The sequence below is a fragment of the Pinus tabuliformis genome, chromosome J, assembly GCF_031772625.1.
Source record: "Pinus tabuliformis cultivar Carrire ecotype Pingquan chromosome J, CPIR1, whole genome shotgun sequence".
Taxonomy (NCBI): Eukaryota; Viridiplantae; Streptophyta; class Pinopsida; order Pinales; family Pinaceae; genus Pinus; species Pinus tabuliformis.
The window spans coordinates 702,124,975-702,147,057 of NC_142295.1; the positions used below are offsets into that span (position 1 = coordinate 702,124,975).

The 22,083-nt window shown below is 37.2% G+C and overlaps 1 pseudogene; it reads right to left on the reverse strand.

Moving 5' to 3' along the window:
• Window positions 1–22,083, reverse strand: part of LOC149228726 (uncharacterized) — a 59,611-nt pseudogene that overhangs the window by 7,748 nt on the left and 29,780 nt on the right.

Sequence of the window (22,083 nt, forward strand, 5' to 3'; positions counted from 1 at the left end):
GAAATCCTAGCTTTACATAATGCTCTAACCCTAGTTGAAGCAAACACTAATCCTAATCGTATCCAAACTATTGAATAATTTTCAAGTGTGAAGACCTTTCGTATAAAACCCTAACCTAATCCCAATCCTAATACTTTTACATATCCTAATAAAACCCTAGTTCTATATATATATATATATCTTATCCATATTTCACAAGGAAGATAGAGGTAATGCATGTGTGATACATCACATGGCACCCAATATTTGACATGTCCTCTTCAAGTTTTTGTGCTGCCAATAAAGGATACTATGAGACTACATATTATAAAAAAGGGGGGACACCAAGTTTACGTATTTAAATATATTTCTCTTCACATGTCAACTTCCTCCTTCCAAATACTCCTTGTTGGATCACCTTTAAAAGGCAACGGATATCTCTTGAAGAGTGACAAAATGTGTATAAATAAAAATTCAGACTCTTCATTTTGATAATCCTTGGTGAAGAACACAGAAAAGTATATGAACTATTTAGAACTCGTTAACAAAAGAAGGAAGAGATAGGGGCATCTTTTATAAAGCTTTCTTGGTGATAATTTAGCTCATATTTCAGACAGCTTGTACTGTAACTCGGACAATGAAGATATACTGAGACAGTGGCTCAGGCTCACCTCTTGAAGCTCGGTCTTTTTTTTTCTATCTCCTACATCTCAGACTATGGTATATCACAGTGGAGACCTTGTTGTGGCTTGGACCTGAGTAACCTATTGTGGCTCGAAATTGGAGCAGTCTTTGTGTGGCTCACACCTAGTGAAATCCTTCTTTTTTGAGGAAGTGATAAGACTCACCTACGGGAAGCATACCTTAGTCACCTACATACAGTATACCTCGAATATTTCCAGCCAACAAGCACATAAATTACCTACTATGATTGGGTATCTGATTATTGAATGTGGCTTAGAAATTTGATTAGGTTGCAACAAGACCTTGGATTGTGATGTGAAAAATCTCGAACTAAGGTACAACTTCAGTGGCTCGGTGATGTGACTACGCTCAACAATGGGTACAATATCTTGGCTTAAGTGCAACATTATTGATTGTGACTAAGGCTCAAATATCTCTGTGGTGAAGTTTCACTACCAAGACTTGTGAAGAGATCTTGGATAGTGACATTGTTGAATCTCCTCTTGAACAATAGCAGTAATGGAAGCCTATTAGTGCCTCAAACCTGTGCGTATATTTACTTGTGGAGAATTTTTAATGATGCAAATATGAACTTGTCAAGGAGATATTTGGAGCAGTCAATAAAGATCTTTAAGCAGTCTCATTGAATAACCTTGTGAAGACCTTTTGGAGTGCGGTTGTTTGGATCTTATCTCTGAGTAGCATATTGAAGCCATTCCTTGAAGACAATATTGATGCCATTCCTTGAAGACACTATTGAAGACATTCTTAGATATGATTTGAAGACCTTGTGAAGATAATGTTGAATACCATGATGCATCAATGATGACATCATGAGGTGACTTGAAGGATTTGATTGGGTGCGAGGACAACAAAGTCACCTTCATGTGAAGAGATCAAGGTTTCCATTGATGGCGTAACGTGGATACCAAAGTGAAGACTAAGCAAATATTGACAAGGCTTGTTGAAGAAGACATTGGGAGCCATGAAGTATAACCAAATATATCTTAACGAAGTAAAGCAAGGGTTGGATCCCAACGGGTTGGAGCCTCAAAAAGACAAGGTTGGTGCCTTGGAGGATATGGTTGGAGCTCTAGAGGATTGGAGTCCTTAAGAAACTAGGTTAGAGCCTGAACCAGATATACGGTTGGAATAATTCAGGTTGGTGCCTCAAAATTTACAAGGTTGGAGCCTGGACAATCCATGTTGGTGCTTGGCAAATACAAGTTAGAGCCTGGGAGATTGAAGAACAATGTCTTCATCTAGGGTTGGAGCCCTATGTATATTGTACTTGATTTATTGTAAAGAAGAAATTAATAAAAGCATTTATTCTTATTGTTTATTTTGTGTTTTAAATATAAGTGATCTAGCTGGTAAAAATAACAATTGAAAAGAAATATTGATTCACCCCCCTCTCATTATTTCCAGCAATTGGTTTCAGAGCCAATACCTTCACTCAAAGATTAGCAGCTTGAAGGTTGATCCTTAGAACACAAATGGCAAAGACAAGGAAGAAATCCTCTAATCCTCCTAAATATGTCTCTTCCTCAACCATGAAAACTAAAGACAATCAAATTTAGAAAGTTCGAGTGTTCAATGGAAACTTTGATGTATGGAAGGTAAGAATGAGAAATTTCTCAATGGCTCAAAGCATTGGAATATGGGAATCAATGAATATCGATAGCATGATGGATGATGAATCCAAGGAGTACAATACAAGAGCAATGAATACAATTTTGAATGGGCTACCAAATTCTATAAAGGCCAATTTGGAAAAATGTTCGTTAGCAAAAGATATATGGGACAAACTTCATGATCTTCACTCAAAAGGAGAATTAGCTATCACCTCTAATCAAGATAACTATCACCTCTAATCAAGAAGATGATGGAAAGTAAGAAGGAAATCCAGAAACTATCAAGGAAGTTGAAAATAAGAATGATGACATAAAGGCCAAAGAAGACCTAGAAGAAGAAGAAAGCAAAGAAGGCTTTGAAGAAGATCTCATGACTAAACTTATAGTTGCCATGGAATATATTAACATTTTGAAAAAGGAAAATGAGGCACTTAAGAAGAAAGCGCAAGATGGTGACCAAGACAAGACAAGGAGGGAAGTTGACCTTTTCAAGCTTCAAGTACTAAAAAGAGAGGAGGGGCTCACCAAACTTAAGGAGGAACTTCATTAAAACAAAATAAAGCATAATGAAGAAGTCATATCCATGACAAATCAATTGGATAAGGAAAAGAAAAGGGAAGAAACTTTGTCAAGCCATCTTGAACAAAGACTCAAGAGCTTGAACAAACTCGAAGTAGTGGTTGGTCAATACAAGGAAGAGGTCTCTATAATTCCCTACTTAATCTTATCATGCAAATTTTATTAGTGTTTAAATTAACTAAAAATATTGACTTATAATTATCAATAAATATTGGTACATACCTACATTGGTGAAACTGTAAATTTATTACTAATATAAATTTTATTATTGTTATTATTTAATTCCCAGCTTGTCTTCTCAAATTTAAATTTTGATAGGATATGATCTCCTTAAATTTATTCCAATTTAAATATCCATATCCCAAAAATGTCCTCTCAAATTTACTTGGGAGAAGATATGGTCCTCTCCAATTAATTACCAAATTATATATCCATATCTTATCCCCAAAATGTCCTCTCAAATTTACTTGGGAGAAGATATGGTCCTCTCCAATTAATTACCAAATTAAATATACATATCTTATCCCCAAAATGTCATTTCAAATTTACTTGGAAGAAGATATGGTCTTCCCCAATTAATTTCCAAATTACATATCCATATCTTATCCCCAAAATGTCCTCTCAAATTTACTTGGGAGAAGATATGGTAAGAAAAGTCAAATGAAAGGATGAGGGGGTAGTTATGACATTAATGATAGGTGGTTGAGGTGGATGGGAGAAAGAGGCATAAAAGGGGAAGGATGATGGGAGGAGAGGGGGATCCGTGTTCTTGGTTTTGGTTTTGGTTTTGGTTGTTGTTTTGGAGGATTTTTTTTTGGGAGGAAGCTGGAGAAAAGAGAAGGGAGAGAAGGAGTGTCTTTTTTTAACTTGGGCACACTATATCTAGTTGGACTTGGGCTCGGAGGGCTAGGGAACCTATAGAGGTTCCTTAGGCTAGGAAATACTTCCTAGTTGAATGGGAGGCAAATCCAGTCGGGTAATCAAGAGGGGCATCCCAATAGAGTTAGGAGCTCAGGAGCATCTCAACTAAGCTATTGGAACAGGTATTCCTCTGTTTATTGATTACTTATGTAAATGGTTCCAATGAAATTCTTACTTATTAAATTTGTGGTAAATAAATTTTAATGGTGTATTATCATCGAATAAATGTTTAGATAGAAATAATTTATTTCCCATTTTATTGTATTTAAAATTAGAGAAATTTAGTTTTAGTTAGAGGACCCTAGGAGGGAGCCTCACACGTGGTATCAGAGCTAGCTTCAAAATCTAGACCCAAAACCCACTAGACCCAAATCTCCGCTAAAAGAGTTTATAACCCTCAAAGTTACGTTAAGCATTTTGATTATAAAAATTATGTGGAACTGATTTCATTTAAGACTAAGTTAATGATTTTTTTTTCATTCTACAGGCAATTTATAATTTCTTTTATCACTGCCATGTTTATCCTTAACTGCATCACTCTGATCTCTTGCCTTTCCCTGCTAAAGTTCTCACAATTAGGTGGCTTATTGACACAAACATCACACAATCCACATTTCGTCTAAATCAAATCCTCTCCAAAGTACCGTACAAGAATCTTAGCTCTACAATATGTGGTAGAAACACCATATCTGAAACACTCTGACAGCATATTAAGTGCATTCTTGTTGGGTCCCTATAATACTAGTGATTACCCCATTACTATTGTAGTTATACCCCTTATTTATATTTTTGTGCCCCTATTACCCCCATGTTGTTATTTCTGTGCCCCATAGAATCCCTCTATTGTTATTTTTGTGGCTTTATATAATTATTGTTAGGTCGGCTGGATTATATTGTGACTCCTTAGACTCCTATATATAGAAAGGAGGTTTTGTCATTTGAATCATCCAAGAATTGTTCATTTATGTAATGTAAAGGAGATTGCCCCCTCGAAGAGGCTGAATTCTAAGGCGTTGATCTATCTTTTCTATCTTTTCTTGAGCTGGTTTCATAACATTTGGTATCAGAGCTTTGGATTCTAGGGTTTCGCTGCTCCAAACAGGTCATCGTGGCATTTTCACTATAACTTTTTTCTGTGATGTTTCAGAAGTCGAAAAAAAAACCTGTTTGAGAAGAAATCACGCTGAACCTTGGGTCTGAATTTCAGAGCTTTTCGTGCGATATTTGCGGAGATATGATCTGAGGAATTTGGTCTTTTTGCAGACTCCTGAATTACATTCAAAACAGGTGACCTGGGGAAAATCGTCATAACTTTTTCTCTGGGGATCGGATTGAAATTTCGTAAGAAGTTATAGAAAGAGAATGGACTGCAGTTTCTTTTGTGCATGTTTCAGATCCAAAGGTTGAAACAACGACTCATGGCACGCCGTACAAGTTCGCTCTACTGAATTAGTCTAGAAGCAAGTCACTGTGGGAGATTTCACATAACTCTTCCTTGGAGAATCCAATTTGGGTCAGAATTGTGGCATTGGAAAGAGGAAGCAGAAGGCTACTACAGATCACAATTTCAAAAATGGATGATCTGAAATTACAGAGATACATCAGATTCAATATCAGGCTTCTATAAAGTAAAAAAAGGTGTGTAGTTTTTTTTTAAATTTTTGCGTAAGCTTGGTTTAACGGAATTCAAAGGGCACAATAAAGCATTATTATCGGTAACTGATGCCCCGAGGAAAGAAAATGCAAGCACCTAGTAAGGAACCTGAAATCTCTAGCATGACTCATGAAGAAGAGGAAGAAATGCTACATGATATATCAAAATTACAAGAACAAGTGCAACAAATGTCACGCTCACAAAAGCTAACAAAAGCTAAGATAAATGACGTGGAATCTAAGATAAATGGTGTGGAATCTAAGATAAATGGCGTGGAATCTAAGATAAAGGGCATGGAAGCTAAGATGGATGATTCGAAGACAGATTTGAAGAGAGACATGGCAAGTTTGAAGACAGACATGGCAGATTTGAAGACAGATTTGACAAATTTTCTACAAGAAATACTTACTAATGGTGAAAAGGTTGTAAAGGAAACTCATGATGTGAACAAAAGTAATGTTAATCATGATTCCATAGACTCTAATGTTGGATCGAAGACCCACCATATTCCAAAAATCGATATGAGGAAGTTTGATGGCAAGGATCCCGCCACATGGATATTACAGATGGAGCAGTTCTTCGATCTCAATAATGTGCAAAACACACAAAAGGTACGTATGGAAACTGTATATTTGGAACCAAATCAGTTTGTATGGTATCAATGGCTTTTCTCTCGTAAAAAATTTATCACTTGGGCAATTTTTACGGAAGAATTGATAGCACATTATGAAGATACAAAAAGCAACACTTTTTTTAGCCAATTGATAAGTCTCAAACAAAAGGGTTCAGTAATGGAGCACATTGAGGAGTTCCAAAAATTGAACATAAGGGTAAAAGATATTCCAGAGGAGCATAGGATTGATGTGTTCATAGGGTCTTTAAAGGATAATATCCAACATGATGTTCGCCTTTGGGAACCTGATTCATTAGAGAAGGCATTCAGGTTAGCAAGAAAAATGGAAAGCAAAATTATGGCAACCAGGAAGCATACCACTCACAACTATAAAGACGGAAGTGTTGTTGCCCCTAGTCTTCCACAACCTATAAGGTTGACACCACAACAATTGGAAGAAAAAAGAGCAAAAGGGCTTTGTTACAGTTGTGATAGCAAATACACTAAAGGTCATAAGTGTGCTGAGAAGAAATTATTCTACATAGATTGTGAAGAGGAAGAAGAAAAGGAGCAAGAAAGGTCAAAAGAAGAAGATATACTCCAGGAACAAAGCCTAGATGAAGAACAAATAAATCCGACCATATCTTGTAATGCATTGGCGGGAATTACCACTCCTCAAACCATCAAGATAGAAGGACAAATCAAGAAGAAAAAGGTAATAGTGTTGATTGATTCAGGAAGCACCCACAATTTTATTCATTGTAGGGTAGCAAAAGAATTGAATTGCTTCCTATATCCAGCACCAGAGTGTCAAGTGATGATTGCAAATGGAGGAACAATAAATTGCTCTGGAAGGTGCCATAATATCAAGCTATCCATGGGAGAATATGTATTGACTAGCCCAATGCTTTCCATTCCAATGGGAGGTGCTGATGTTGTACTAGGAGTCCAATGGCTACAATCCTTGGGTACAATAGCTTTTAATTTTCAAGAACTTTTCATCAAATTTTCTACGGAAGGAAAGGAAGTTGAATTAAGGGGTATTGCAGGGAAACCAGGAAAGATAATCAGCTCTAATGGTATGACAAAGCTTCTAAAAAAGGAGCAAAGAGGTGTAATTGCACAATTATGTTCGCTAGATGTTTCCACATTGGAATCATCTATTTCTCCAGATCTCCAAAAAGTCCTGGACAATCATTCCAAGGTATTTGAGACTCCCAAAGGTCTCCCACCTATGCGTGATCATGATCATGCTATTCATCTGATTCCAGGAAGTGTTCCTCCAAACATCAGGCCGTACAGATATCCCTATGTCCAAAAAAGTGAAATTGAACGTATGGTTGCAGAAATGCTAGAGGCTGGTATAATTCAACCAAGTCAAAGTTCTTTCTCTGCTCCAGTAGTATTGGTGCACAAGAAGGATGGATCATGGTGCATGTGTCCGGATTATAGGGAGCTCAACAAGCTCACTATTAAAGATAAGTTCCCCATTCCTGTCATTGATGAATTACTGGATGAATTGCATGGATCAATTTACTTCACCAAGTTGGATCTTCGTTCGAGATATCATCAAATCAGAATGAAGATTGAAGACATTCCAAAAACGGCATTTAGAACTCATGAGGGTCATTATGAATTTTTGGTCATGCCTTTTGGCCTTACCAATGCACCTTCAACATTTCAAGGTTTGATGAATTCAATTTTCAAACCATTCCTTAGAAAATTTGTGTTAGTATTTTTTGATGATATACTAATCTACAACAAGTCTTGGAAGGATCATGTTGAACATGTTGACAAGGTGCTACAACTATTGGAGGAGAAACAATTATATGCAAAAAGATCCAAATGTTTCTTTGGAGTCCAGGAGGTGGAATATTTGGGTCATATTGTATCTCATGAAGGAGTTAAGGTAGACCCTAGCAAAATTAAAGCCATTAAGGAATGGAAAATCCCCACATCCATAAAGCATCTGCGAGGATTTCTTGGGTTGACAGGGTATTATCGCAAGTTTGTTAAGAATTATGGGAGAATAGCAGCACCTCTAACAACATTATTGAAGAAAGATGCATTTTCATGGACTCCAGAAGCAACAAAGGCCTTTGAACATCTTAAAGAGGCAATGTGCCAAGCACCAGTCTTAGCTACACCGGACTTCACAAAAACCTTTATTGTGGAATGTGATGCTTCAGGAAATGGAATTGGTGTTGTTCTAATGCAAGATGAAAGACCCATTGCTTTTGAAAGTTGTCCAATCAAGGGAAAGTTTTTAAGCAAAGCTATTTATGAGAAGGAAATGTTGGCAATACTCCATGCACTTAAGAAATGGCGACCCTACCTAATGGGAAGACACTTCAAGGTAAAAACGGATCATGATAGCCTTAAATACTTTTTAGAACAAAGATTATCCTCTGAAGAGCAACAAAAGTGGGTCACAAAGATGTTGGGTTATGACTTTGAAATCATCTACAAAAAAGGGAAGCAAAATGTGGTGGCAGATGCACTCTCAAGAAAGGATGAGGATGTGGAAGCATTGTTGTGCGCCATTTCTATTATCCAACCAGATTGGATAAACGAAGAAAGGGAGGAATGGAAGAATGATGAAGAAGTGTGGGCACTTATTCGAAAGCTACAACAAGATTCCAGTACGTCTGATACATTTAGCTGGCAAAATGATTTGTTATGGTACAAAGATCGCTTATACCTCTGTAAGAATTCCCAGCTAAAACAAAAGATTCTTATGGAATTGCACACTTCTCCCTTAGGAGGGCACTCAGGATTTTTAAAAACTTACCACAGGGTTAAGAAGGAATTTTTTTGGGATGGCCTTAAATCAGATATTCAAAAGTTTGTGGCGGAATGTTTGGTTTGCCAACAAAATAAAGTTGAAACAATTAAGACACCGGGTCTATTACAACCTTTATCCATTCCAAGCCAACGTTGGGAGGAGGTTTCAATGGATTTTATCACAGGTTTACCCAAGTCTGAGGGAAAGAGTGTCATCATGGTGGTAGTTGACAGACTTACCAAGTATGCACACTTTTGTGCATTATCACATCCATTTAAAGCCAGTACAGTTTCTACTGCATTTATGGAAACAATTCAAAAGCTACATGGAAACCCAAAGATTATTGTAAGTGACAGAGATCCCATTTTCACTAGAAATTTTTGGACAGAATTATTTTCTTGTCTTGGTACTCAGTTAGCTCATAGCTCATCTTATCATCCTCAATCTGATGGGCAAACTGAGATAGTAAACAAATGTTTGGAAGGATATCTTCGTTGCTTTTTTCTGATAAACAGACACAATGGGTCAAATGGTTGCCTCTGGCTGAATGGTGGTATAACACTTCCTTCCATACAGCAACAAAAATGACCCCATTTATGGCACTTTATGGGTATCAACCACCATCCATCACATCATATTTAAGAGAAAATTCTAAGGTTCAGGCAGTGGAACATCACATCGAACATCAACAACAAGTCCTCCAACTCTTAAAGGATAACCTCGTGTTGGCACAAAATAGAATGAAACAACAGGCAGATCAACATCGCAGTGAAAGAAGTTTTGATGTAGGTGATTGGGTATTCCTACGGCTACAACCATATAAGCAAATGTCCCTAAAGCAAGCTAAGAAGGATAATAAATTATCACCAAAGTATTATGGTCCGTACAAGGTGTTGCAAAAGATTGGTACTATGGCATACAAATTGGAGCTTCTTGCAGCTTCTCGATTGCACCCAGTTTTCCATGTTTCATGTTTAAAGAAGGTTATAGGCGACAAGCTCCCAGTTCAAACAATATTGCCAGAACTTGACGAGGAAGGAAAAATTATATTGGAACCGGAAGCAGTCACACAAACAAGAACTTGACAGCTACGAAATCGATCAATTTCAGAGTATCTTATCAAGTGGAAGAACTTATCCACTGAAGATTCCACATGGGAGGATGAGAATTTTATGCAAAAGTATCCAGAACTACTCAAGCGTTGAGGACAACACTTTTTTGAAGGAGAGGGGCATGTTGGGTCCCTATAATACTAGTGATTACCCCATTACTATTGTAGTTATACCCCTTATTTATATTGTTGTGCCCCTATTACCCCCATGTTGTTATTTCTGTGCCCCATAGAATCCCTCTATTGTTATTTTTGTGGATTTATATTATTATTGTTAGGTCGGCTGGATTATATTGTGACTCCTTAGACTCCTATATAGAAAGGAGGTTTTGTCATTTGAATCATCCAAGAATTGTTCATTTATGTAATGTAAAGGAGGTTTCCCCCTCGAAGAGGCTGAATTCTAAGGCGTTGATCTATCTTTTCTATCTTTTCTTGAGATGGTTTCATAACAATTCTGCATTTGTTTTGAATTTCTTTTACTCGAAAATAGGGAAGGAAGTATTTTCATGTTAACATGTAAAGAGAAATCTGCCAGCAACCCATCTCTTCCAGCTCTCCCAGCTTCCTGGTAATACGATTCCAAGCTCTGTGGCCAACCATAATGAATAATTCTCCGCACACTTTCCTTATCAATTCCCATCCCAAAAGCAATAGTTGCAACAACCACCTGTACTTTATCATGATGCAACTATTCATGGACTTGGCTCAACTGGTTTTTTTGGAAACTTTGCATGATAAGTTGCAGCCTTCACACCAAAATTTTTAGGAAATTTCGCTATCATTTCTATCTCTTTTCCTGTGGGTGTGTATATGATAATTGGACCCAATCCTAGTATAGGGAGTTCCTCAACCGATACAGTTTCAAAAGAACCACTTTCTGGTTCTAAACGGTGGTCTTCTTTGAAAAAAACATCCTTCAAATTCACCAAATGTCACATCAAAGTCTTTAGACATATGCTCATCAGCCTCATCCTCAAGGTATTCAACTATCATACTGTGACCTTTACAAGTATCTCCTCCATCTTTTATTAAACTGGTTTTTGCAATGATATCATCATCATCAGTCTCCTATTCATTATTGTTTGATTCATTTGAGGATGTTTCATCTGAATGATAATCAATTTCCCTTGCAGATTCCTTGTTCATGTCTATAAAATCCTTTTGAAAATCAACTCCTTCTTTGTTATTCTTTGACGGGGCCCCTTTTTGAGTATCACTATCAATTATATCTTGAAAATCCACTTTGTAAGATGATGGACAAGTGGTCTAGCTATGATGCAAAAAGGACCTCAAATTTGGCCTAAAAAATGATGACAAAACAAGTTTTGTGTCTGGCTTCATGCCCAGAGAATTCATAATGTCTTGTCGAATACGATGTGTAGCTGTAGTAGTAAGTACCATAATCAGTATATGATTCTTTACTGACTCAACGTTGCTTACCTAAAATTTTTCTCTTAGTACAAACAAGCACTTGTAATTTGGTTGAAAATAATGACCCCATTTGGACACAAAATGTACTTCGTCAGTAGAAAAAAGAGTAATACCACAACTTTCTGCAAGCTTCTGTAATGACCCAATTACTCATAGAAGTGTCTCTGGACAGACATAAATAATGTCATACATGCCTACCATAGCTCTATCCTCAATGCTTTTGTCAACTTGCCCTGAACCAAGGAAACAAGCAGAAACTCCATGTTTTTCGAGCTTCAACCATTGATTATGCATAAGGCTCATTAATGGAGATACCACCACTACAACTTTCCCATTCAATAATGAAGCAAGCTGGAAGCAAAGGGATTTTCCTGAGCCTGTTGCTGCAAGAACGAGGCAGTCTTGATGACATGCCAATGCCTTCAAAGCCTCTTTCTAAAAGTACTTCAATTTTTTTATATAGCCAAAGAGTTGTTGTAAAAGAGTTCTACTTTATGTTCCCAATCCAGTTGTGTGTCTTGTAAAGGATCAGTGTGTAAGCTGCTGCAATGATATTCATCCTGCAACAAATGCAATTGCCTAGTATCTGCAACATTTCCGGCTGCATAATTGGAGGATAAATTTTCACAATTGTCCATAGATCCAGACTCTTCATGTCTTCAATTCCATCACTAAACATAAATCCAGCTGAATCAAACTTTGCAGAACAAATAAGGTTCTGTGAAATAGAGTAAGAAGGTAAACCAACACTGAGTATTTTGCACTTCACAATACGGTTCCACTCCTCTATGTCTAAAATTTTAATTACATTTTCCTCAACCAGGATCTTTCCATTACACTCAAATGACTCAAAAATATAATCCCACATCTCATAGGCTTCATTTCTTGTATGTTCTTCTTCAAAGACTTTGTGCACTGGGGACCTGGCATTTTGTTAGCTAGGCTGATAGAGCCACTCATTTCATATGATCCATCCTTGTGATGCAACTCTAAGGCTGCCACAACCAATATACCTTATCGGGACTCTTTTTCCCCTTAATGGCCCTTTAAAGCTTCACGCCCACAAATAATTACATCAGAAGCATTTTATATGCATTTAGCCTTAAAATCCCAAATGGATAAAAAATGACCCAACAATCACCCCGCTGTGCACCCTTTTCCACAATATATAAGCCCTTTTCCTATCGGAGCCGAAATGCCTTTGAAAAAGATTAAAACAATGATTTTTCCCTTTCGGGATCGAAATACCCTTCAAACTGCTAAAACAACACTTTTTCCACTTTTTAAACAAATATATGTGTTATGTCGCAGATCCAGATCTATCCGATCAGACAGTCAGGATTCAATCGCAAAGTCGGCGATCAGCAGTCTCAAGGGCCAGATATCGGCGCTATCCCTTAGTGGGGGTCCGACGCAATTATTGCTAATTGCTATCAACGATTTCCATATGTCCGCTTTACTATATGTTTCCTCCCCTTCAAACCACCAATGCGATAACATTTGTGGGCCCTATAGGCTATCCCATTGTTCCTATACCGTTTCGGGTTCAGTTAGGTTGCGATATTGGAATTCGATGATTTTACAAGCCGATTCCCTTCCTCTGCAGCGATGCGATTTATATATCAGACCCGATAAGACCCAAAAGTGGTATTTATATTATTTCAAATCCATTTTGTCGAATCCGCTAAGTATTTTGCACAGTTTCTCTGTGTAAATGGGTTTTCCGCTTGCGGACCCAGACTACACCAAATTTGTCGTAACCACGGGAAATTCTATTGTAATGAATGAAAACGCAGAGCCAACACCAAATTCATCTAAATACTGGGAAAACTAAACATTCAAGGCATCCACCAGTAATTTATGTGATAATACAAGCAACACTGATTTATTCACAATGAATCCACTACAGAGTCTCAACCTTTCCCAGATTACAACATCAAAGACCTCTGTCTCAAAAGAAATGCAATCAATTACACAGTTCCACACTCACAATCAATTCTCTATGTACAGACATAAATACAAAACTACATTTGAGGTTCTCTACCCCTCTTTGGCCTGATTATTCTAGTTAGCGGTTTTCTCCTCCTACGCTGCCCGTAGGCTTACAATGATCTCAAATCCTCTCTCCCTGTCTCTCTGTCTCGAATCCCCTCTTTAGAAAACAAAGGAAATTACATATATATCAACCTAACAATTTCCTTCTCAATTGAAGGGATAAACTACATATTTAGAAATCAAACCTTATCCTAATTTGAACAATTCTAACTACTTGGCTTGATCTCCACACAGGGAGGGTCACTTTGCCATTTATTCCCAATTCAGTTCAGAATTAGGCAATAATTAATTACTTACATTTATTTTGAAATTAATACAAATTAAACAACCAAGTCTTCCTCCAAACTTGCATTAGCCACAACATGTGACCACTTCCATCACATTGTTGGCTAGGCCTAGATGCTCCTGCATCAAACTCACACAGTTTAAATTAATCATGATCTCCTGATCATGCGCTTCTGATCTATGTCCTCCTAGATCCCATACTTTGTTTGGTAGTCTGTCCTTGGTTACTAATGTTGTTTGTTGTTCTCCCGATATCCATACTTTATGTTGCATTGCCCCATTAGCTATGCTCTCACTGTCTGCTATTGTCCTTTTCATATATCTTATTGTTGTTTGCTCATCATTACAGTTTATGACAGGCTCCCACATCTTAATTTGCAGTTTTCAATTTCCTTCACCGGTACCATTCTTTCCAGCCAATCTTCCTTTCTTCTTTTATCCTTTATTTGTTTTGTTGTAATGTTGCTATATGAGTCTACAAAACTCATCCAATTCTTTGTCCATTGCACTTCTCATGTGTTGAATACTATTCTCCTACAACTGATTGTGTTCTTGAATAAGAACATCATAATCCTTGTGCCAATAACTTTCCATATACATTTATGAAATGTACAAATGCCTTCTCCATTGATCCTCTGCAATAATTCCAGTTCCTTCTTCTAGTTTCTCATTCATGATTTCACTACTTCTTACTTCAAATTCCAATATACCTGCAATTCTACAAATTTCTTGAAAACTCAAAATTTTCCCTGATTGATTAGGTACTTGGAATATTTATTCTTCTAGTAACTTTATTTCTACACTCTTAAGGATTATGGTATCATATTTGTCTGCTTCTGAAATGTCATCTTCAGCCTCTTCTTCGTCAATAAATCCTTGTAGTGCAATAGTAATCGTGTTACTATCATATCTTGAACTCATTTCTAGTTCAACACTCCCATACTGTAGATTCAACATCATTCCATCTTTCTGAGACATTCTGATCTCACCCTTCATTAATTCGATCTGATTTTTAGAATTAACTCCTCGGTTCAAATTGACTTCACATTGCCTTGTTCCTGCATATAAACCTTCATCAGAGTTAATCAATTCATTAAACACAATTACTTTACCTTGCTTCCTCATTATGCCAACACTTCTGACAACTTCTTTCCCATATTTTCATCCATGACAAAATTTTTCTCATTCAGTTCTAGTTGTATCATCTGATCACTTATTCCTTGAATTCCTTGCGTCTTATCCAAAAGACTTGACTTATGCCACAAGCCTGTCATCTCATTTGAAATTTCTCCCAAGAGTTCTGCATGATCTTCATTAACTTCATTGTCTGCAACATTTGTCTTTAGTCCTTCTTTACTTGGGCTTCCTTCAAGGTCAATAATCTTCAATGACTGTTTAATATCTACATAATTCACTACAGTTATGTTTAACAACTTCCCTTTCCTCTGCATCACAATATTATGTGAATTTCCTTCTTCTAACTTCTGAAAAATCATATCTTTGCTTTTCGTTTCCCTTATGACAACATTAAACAGTTGCCTTACTTCAATGTATCCTGCATTTACACCTAAAATATTAGTTTCAAAACTATGAGATACCAATATCTCTTCAAATAATTTTTTCATCAACTCTTCCAGTTAACTTCCACTTCCTGAATACATCATAGGATTCCCCATTTGGTTTGTATTAGCTTCATCAATTTTCTTGAGAAAACCCTTTGTTCCATATTCATAAGAATTGATTTCTTCCTTCCCAAACATTCCTTTGATCTCAATAATTCTTTTTCGATCCTCCTTTTGTCTTATCCTTTGGATGTCATCTGACTGGACATCTTTCTTCACTTGGCTGTAACTTTTCTCCTTATTCTTCATATGATTGTGAGTATTCATCTCTTCACATGTTAATATAACAGTTTCCAATAACTGCTTGTCTTTCCTCAAGTCTATATGACCTACAAACATACAACAATCATTAATTTTAAAAACACAATACCTTCCATCCTCTTTTGATGCTTTAAGCACCAATCCTCCATCATAGATCTTTTGGATTTCAGCAGATCCTTCTTATTGTGACTCTATTTCTCTGAGTCTCTCCTTCTCTAACATATCAATATGAATTTTTTCAAGTTCCCAAAACTCATTCATCAGCTTTCCATTCCACCTCTATTGCAATAGCTTCCACTAGACCCTTTTTTTCATTCTCCACCAGTATCTTCGGTCTTCATTTGTATTTCTTTGTACTGTCAGACTAATCTCTGGTTCTTCACTTTGTTGCCAGTTGCTATACTTCTGCAATCTAATACCTTCCTCAAATTCACTCTCATGTAGCTGATCATCTCTTTCAAAATGTTGGTTCCTTCCATCTTCATCCTGCTGGATTAATACTCCTGTCTCCTTCATGTCTCTAAGGACATAACTTCCTTGTCGCCCCTGATCTTCCATCTCACCTTCAAATAATCTCTGCTCAATTTCTCTGATTTTAGCATCATATTTATCAATGTTGTCTTCCATACCTGCAGTCACATCATTAACTGAAGAGTCTAAACATTTACTTAACTCTATAAATGTTAGAGACAATTCATCCTTATCATTCATAGCAACCATATCCTTTTCTTCATCAAGTTCTAAAAGCTTCATTTCTCCTTCAGGTTCCTTGAGCAACCATTCCAAGAATATTAACTCCATGTGAAATCTCTCCAACAGTTCATCACAACTTCCATTCTCAGCTTCATTCTTTTCCTGGTAATCCTCCTGAGTTATCTTTTTTTCTGCACTATCATATTTCAAACTTATTTCATCAATTTCATTAAGCAAATTCATTTGTTTACCTTCTTGTAATACAAGTATGGAATTTTCATTAGACTTTGGGTCCATTTCAACTTCAACTAAATGTCTTACACCAAACATAATTTCATCTATGAACTCTTTTTGTTGCCATAAATCAGCACCTCCTTCCTCTAAAAGGCATTCTCCATCATACTTCACCTTAAGAGCTTCATTCCTGCTTGTGACAGTTTCACCAGACTGTCCATCATCCTCTGCATATCCTGCAAACATACACAAACTATGAGAATTAAAATCACAAGGCTTCATTTCCTCATCTGCTTCCCTTATCATCATATCTTTTAATTGTTCTGAACTGTGCCAATAGTCCATGAGATCTTCAGTTGATCTCTCATTATCCTCTTCACCCAACATTTCACCTTGTTTTGATATACAAATGGAAACTTCCATTTCTGCTTCTGCTTCTCTGAGTTCCTCTGGTTCCTCTTAAGCACTCAATATCTGCTCAATCTTTCTCAATCCTTCTGCTATCTCTAAATTCATTCGTTGATTTCTCTTCTCTCATGGCCTCTGCCACTTTACTCTCCTTCTCATGGTCCAACCATGCTTCTCGTCTTCATCACTTCTCTACAACATCTCCATCAATATTCCATTCTGGAAATCTATCTCAACTCTCTCTCTGTCAAACTCTTCTTGACTCATCCTCATGCCATTTGCTTTGGTATCTTTCCTTCTGTTGTGGCTTCTTTCTGAACCTCTGCTATGACTATCAATATCCATCTTCTTCTCCTCTCTCTTCATGAGCTCCTCACTCCTTTGCAACAAGCCTCTACAATAGTAAGTCCTCCTTATTGCAATCTTACATCACTAAGCTCTCCCCACCCAGTCTTTTGGTAAGCACGGTCCTCTATCTGGAACCTCCTCTTGAGAAACACCTTTGCTCCTTCTAGGCTTCTGCAATCTCTCACTCTCTCTTGAGAACACTTCAGTTGTCCTCTCTGTCCAATCTCTTGTTGGATTCTTCAGGTTCACTGCCACTTCAGAGTGCTTTCCTTGCTCTGCTTTTAAGAACACATCTGGTTCTTCTCTCACAACTTCTCTTGTTCTATATTGTTGTAGTCTTCACACTTTCTTATGTTGTCACCTATGTTTTGAATGGATTTCCTCTGTCTCTTGCATCTGCAAGTTCTGCTACACATCACCTCTATGTGCCTTTCTTCTGTCAGATCGGAATCTGATCCTTCCTCTTGCCTACATAAATACTTTAGCACATAAATCTGTTTTTAATTCCTTCATATAAAATTTCTTTATTATGTTTAACCCCAATTATTCAATTACAATTCGGCTCTAACACCAAAAATGATGCAACCCTAAGGCACCACAACCAATATACCTTATCAGGACTCATTCTCCCCTTAATAACCCTTTAAAGCTTCATGCCCACACATAATTATATCGGAAGCGTTTTATATGCATTTAGCCTTAAAATCCCAACTGGATAAAAAATGACCCAACAATCACCCCGCTTTGCACCCTTTTCCACAATATATAAGCCCTTTTCTTATCGGAACCGAAATGCCTTCGAAAAAGCTTAAAACAATGATTTTTCCCTTTCGGGATCGAAATACCCTTCAAACTGCTAAAACGACACTTTTTCCACTTTTTAAACAAATATATGTGTTATGTCGCAGATCTAGATCTAGCCGATCGGATGGTCAGGATTCAATCGCAATATCGGCGATCGACAGTCGCAAGGGCCATATATTGGCGCAATCCCTTAGCGAGGGTCCAATGCTATTATCGCTAATTGCTATCGACGATTGCCATATGTCTGCTTTACTTTATGTCGCCTCCCCTTCAAACCTCCAATGCGATAACATTTGAGGACTCAATGGGCTATCCAATTGTTCCTATACTGTTTCGGGTCCAGTTAGGTTGCGATATCGGAATTCAGCGATTTTACAAGTCGATTCCCTTCCTCTGTAGCAATGCAATTTGTATATCAAACCCGATAAGACCCAAAAGCGGTATTTATATTATTTCAAATCTGTTTTTTTGAATCCGCTAATTATTTTGCACAGTTTCTCTGTGTAAATGGGTTTTCCTCTTGCGGACCCAGAATAGATCAAATTTGCCTTAACCACGAGAAATTATATTGTAAAGAATGAAAACGCAGATCCAACACCAAATTCATCCGAATACAGGGAAAACTAAACATTCAAGGCCTCCACGGGCCGTTTATGTGATAATGCATGCAACACTGATTTATTCACAATGAATCCACTACAGAGTCTCAGCCTTGCCCAAATTACAACATCAAAGACCTCTGTCTCAAAAGAAATGCAATCAGTTACATAGTTCCACACTCACAATCAATTCTCTGTGTACAGACATAAATGCAAAATTACATTTGAGGTTCTCTGCCCCTCTCTAGCCTAATTATTCTGGTTAGCAGCTTTCTCCTCCTACGCTGCCCGTAGGCTTACAATTCTCTTGAATCCTCTCTCCCTGTCTCTCTGTCTTGAATCCCCTCTTCAGAAAACAAAGGAAATTACATATATGTCAACCTAACAGTTTCCTTCTCGATTGAAGGGATAGACCACATATTTAGAAATCAAATCTTATCCTAATCTGAACAATTCTAACTACTTGGCTTGAACTCCACGTAGGGAGGATCACTTTGCCATTTATTCCCAATTCAGTTCAGAATTAGCCAATAATTAATTACTTACATTTATTTTGAAATTCATAAAAATTAAACAACCAAGTCTTCCTCCAAACTTGCATTAGCCACAACATGTGACCACTTCCATCACATTGCTGGCTAGGCCTAGATGCTCCTGCATCACCTTGTCAATTGAATATCGCCTTGATAAGGTTCCACACAAAGGAATGCTTTGGCTGTGGTACTTAGGCCTTGGAAAGCAGGATCCTTCTCACATATACAAGAAATCATTGGTGTATTCATCAAACAATGTTATTGCAGACACAACATATGCTAATCCCAACCTAATTGAAGATTCATGATACACAAAAACAGCGGCATAAAAGCCGAGGAAGAAGCTTGACACGAAGGCACTTAAGACAGCAACAATCACCACTAGAGGCCAAAGAAGGATGGCAAGACCAACAAATGGTACACAAACGGTCTCCAAGAAGGGACCTTCCCTACCTATAAGATCATGCAGTAGTCGATGCCGTCCTTTGAAAAGCATCTAAGGGCTCTTCCATAGTGCTATTAATAAGATCATTGGCACATCCACAATCACACCAAGCAGGCCTACCAGGAAACTACCCGGTAGCTCTAACAACTTGATATCTAGAGGGCTTCCATTTTTTTTTATTGTTGTTCATGCAAGAGAAAAGTAAGAGTGAAAGCATGTATCTATCACATCTCGCACCATTGTAAAGCTTCCTTTGATTGCACTCCATGTCCCACTCAAAATGAAATCAACAAATTTGTTTTCATGCTTCTCTCCAATAGCCTCAAATGTTGCCACCAAGGGTGTAAATAGATCATAGCCTAAGCCCGCCAGAATGCTTACCTTAATTATATGTAAATATGCTACATTTCATTTAAGAACATAAGAGGTGTTCCTTGATAACATGTATAAAGTATTGATAACAACTATATAAAGTATTGATAACAATTATGTTTGGTCCAAATTTGTGAAATGAAAAGTGACGAGTGGATAAGAACCCTATCAAACTTTATATATATCAAACTTGTCATAAACCAAATAATAAATAATTTATATAATTGTTAATTAAGAATTTAGAATTTTTAAATATTATAGTAAATAAAGTATAGTATAATGTTGTTTAATTTAAAATAGATTATATATATATATATGGTAATGTAGGGGTTTTGAGTAGTTAACAAAAAAAAAAACCTATCTTCTAAAACTTTAACACCCAACTCCATTGCATTGCACAAAACATATTTCTCTTTCCTTTTAGTAGATTTTAATACATTAAAGTTGTCAAATGTGAACAACAATTGATTGGTATGTTAGAATCACTTACAATATACAATATTATTATCTTAAAACATGTAGCACTAGCCATTCTATATACATCAATTGGATAGTATACATCTAACAATAATGTCAATATTGAGTTGATTGAGACAGCTAGGCATCCACTTTGAAAACTAATCTAACATTGTTGATGGAATTTCAAGAGGACACCTAGTTATAATAATGTGATTAAAAATGGTAAGTTAATGTTTATGTGAATGCTCAAAATATATAATATGGATTTAGGATGATTGTTTAGGGATATCTAAAGATATTTGAGGGTGACTAACAATGCGTGGTAGCACTTGCTTAGATAGCAATGGGAGAAGATTTAGTAGACCCACGGTTATCTTCTCAATATTACAAAAAGTCGTTTATAAGCATAACAAAAGGAAAACATGTGTAAGCCGAGAAAGAATTGACAAGGCCCTAATTTGTGCTAATAAGTCCTACGTATCATACAAATATTTAAACAATTCAAAATGGTGAGGACACGAAGAAATCAAGGTCAAGGAGGGTCATCACAAGGACCTCCTACAAATAACCCATTACCTTCACCGGAGTTGACTCCCATCTTGTGTTCCCTAGAAGAAATTAATGAGACTTTAAAAGGGCACCAAACAATTGAAGTGGAATTAGAGCACCCTCCATCAGGGTTAGGAAATCTAGAGGGATCAAGAGACTCTAATAGAGGACCTCCAATCGAGGACATTACTAGGGAGCTACAAAATATTAAGCTCTCAGAGCTTGCTAGAGGTCTTGCCAGCGAATGTGCAGAAGTCTGGTTAGAAGGAATGAGAAGGTGCTTCGCACTAAGGGATTATAATTCCAATTGAAAAGCTAAAATAGCAATATTCCAACTCAGAGATAGTGCTCTAAATTGGTGGGGTAACTTAGAGCATCAATTACACCTCACTCCGGACATAGTTACTTGGGAGTTATTTGAGGGGAAATTCAGGAAAAGTACCTACCAGCATATTATGAAGAACAACAGGTAGGAGCCTTCCATGTCTCAGTATAAGGAAATCATACAGTAGAAGAATATGAGATTAGATTCATGGAATTGGTCAAGTATGTCTTCTACATGGATATTGACCAACGCCAAGTGGATCATTTCATTTATCGATTGAACCCTAAGATTAGGGCAATGGTATGAATGTGGAAACCATCCTCAGTTGCAGAAGCTGCGGAACATGCTCGTTATGTTGAAGAACGCTAGACTTAAAGGGTGGAAACAAAACCATTTTTCCACAACAACCAAGGTTTATGGGGAAGGCCCCTCACACCTTCCCCAAGAGAGGAAGTTTGAGGCCACTGCATATGGAAACAGGGTTGTACCCAGAGCACCGACAATGGGGATTTTAATGGTTACTAGTGCAACTTCACCCATAGCTTCAAGGGCACGTGCAAATCAAGGTCATACGTGAGGAGAAACAAGTAGGGGCAGGGGTCCAAAGGGAAGGAACTCTTTCCAAAGAACTCCACAACATTTGGTTCAAGGTCTACCACACATCACTTGTTGGGGATGTGAGGAACCTCATTACTAG